Source organism: Phalacrocorax aristotelis, chromosome 3 (assembly GCF_949628215.1).
Source record: "Phalacrocorax aristotelis chromosome 3, bGulAri2.1, whole genome shotgun sequence".
NCBI lineage: Eukaryota > Metazoa > Chordata > Aves > Suliformes > Phalacrocoracidae > Phalacrocorax > Phalacrocorax aristotelis.
In genome coordinates, this window is record NC_134278.1 from 15,606,421 (window position 1) to 15,608,617 (window position 2,197).

Here is a 2,197-nt window from a genome sequence, read left to right on the forward strand (position 1 = left end):
AAACTATGTTCTCCCTGGTGCTGTTAAGGAGATCACAACATGTAACTTTGCAGGACCCAGAGGGTTATTTTCACTACTTAAATATATACCTTGAGTAAAGTCATTGCTTTGGGCTGCAGAAGTATAAGTTTGTAACTTATTAATGTGCTAAAAAGCTAACCCAGCCACAAATGGGGAACCTGCACACAAGGCGACAAAGTGAAGGCGGTTGGACATGAGGTCTATATAATACCCCTTTGCGTGCTGTTGGGCACAGACATTGCTGTACTAGAGTCAAGAAATAGGGGTGCCCAAGTCTAAATTTACTGAAGACATCTAAAACTTGTGGGAAAATAGTAAATTGACACTACAGTTGGTAGCAACATTAGTGATTTCTTTATAATATTGAAAAAATTTGAAATATAGTAATATAAAAATACCCTACTATAAAAATATCCTCTACCCTGTCACACCTAATCTGCACAAAAGTTTGGATATCCAAAAAGAAAGCTAAAAATTGCAGGATTTTTGCAAGCATGAGCAATCCAGAACAGCATAGCTTTTAGGGATGATCAGTTCCAGCAATGCTTCCTTGAAGGCACAGAACTAGCAGCTGGGTTTTTTTGTGTGTGTGGGGTTTTTTTGTTTTGTTTTGTCTTGTTTTCTTTAACCATGCTAGTAACACAATGATTCAGATCTACTTGTGTATATATATAATTTTTATGTACATAAACTACATAGACCTTTACTGGAAAAAATTGCAAATGAGATTCTAGATGTTAAGTAGGAGAGGCAAAGCTGAAATACAGCTTGCCTTTATTAGCTTTTGTTGGAAGTAGCTGGGACCTCCCAGAGTGAAACAGTTAGTTAAACATTAGCCATTCAGGTACTAAGGACAGTTTAAAAATATCCTGACTGTAAAACTGATGAAGCAAGAGCACGGTTCATCTGTACTAGTTGACATGTTGCATAACATATGTTAAAGCTGAGTATAAAGCCAGTACTTCATTTTCACAGGTAACTGCAATCACCACTTTTTAATTAAAGGCTTATCTGTTAAACTACTTACTCTGAATACTTTTCTCAGTTTCAGATACTTTGGCTCTCACGTGATAAATGCATTATGCAAAAGTTTCCTCTTTTTCTGTACCAGTTCTATTTGAAAGTATCATTTTAAGTTCTTGTAAAAATACCTAGACTCTTCCCCTTAAAGATCTATAGATTCTTCTCCTGTCTTGTTCTGTCAACTATGCTGGAAGTTGTGGAAGTTTATAATGTTGTATCTATAAAAGTTAGTTCTATCTTAGTTCCATCTATGAAGACAATTAAATATATTCATGGTCATAAACTCCTTCTCTCTCTCTTCAAGTACAGAAGATTCCAGTGTATAACGAGGTTAAAAAAAAAAAAAAGGAAAAATAAAAAAGAGTGCAAAATTTTACTGGTATCTTTCTTGTCTCCTCTTGTAGAACATTCCTTAACCTTATTATTTCTTTGAACAAGAAATCACCTTCCACCCAGACACAAAGAATACTAATCTCTGAAAAATTGTCAAGTTTGTAGGTGGGGAACTGCAGTTTAGTCTTATGTGAATTATCTTCATTGAAACATCAACATGTGGCAAATGCTTGGGATGGGGACATGTTGGTTTGAGGAGGAGAAAAGTTATGTCCCTGAAAATTTATACTGCCTTATAAGGACTCCAGCCATTCTTAGCTTCTTTGTTGCTTTCTTTCCAGGCAAAATGTCTATGAAGAGAGCTTATACATCATGCCATACCATGAGGATTTGAATAAGCTGCTCTTAATAAACATTTCTACAGGACTTCATATGCTATTTAACCTGACTTGCAGTGTTTCTCATCAGAAGCAACTTGATTTTAGAAGTGGAAAGAGTGACTCCATAATGTAAGATCCTTGGAAAAGGACCCATCCTATTTGGATCAAATATGTGTAATTTTGATTCTGTATCAATAGCACTAAACTTCTTTTGCTGTGTGAATTATTAAAAAAAAAATAAAAAAGATAGGGAGTTTCAAAGAACTGAGAGTAAAAATAAGGAGTAAATTACTTTGTGTGTGTTAAACCCAATTTTATACTTGAAGTCTACTTCTTTCTTTGTAATACTACAAAGAGTCTATTGTAATCGTTATAGAAGCCTCCATTTCATGGTTATTTTCAAGTGGGTTGGGTTTGGGTTTTTTCAGAGCAAATGCTTC

At 34.8% G+C, this 2,197-nt stretch overlaps 1 long non-coding RNA gene across 1 annotated transcript; it reads left to right on the forward strand.

The window, feature by feature from the left end:
• The first annotated feature begins 608 nt into the window (after positions 1-608).
• LOC142055720 (uncharacterized) lies at positions 609-1,966 on the forward strand. Its single transcript, XR_012660004.1, has 2 exons — positions 609-996; positions 1,719-1,966. It is a non-coding gene; the product is annotated as an uncharacterized LOC142055720 (long non-coding RNA).
• The last annotated feature ends 231 nt before the right edge of the window (positions 1,967-2,197 follow it).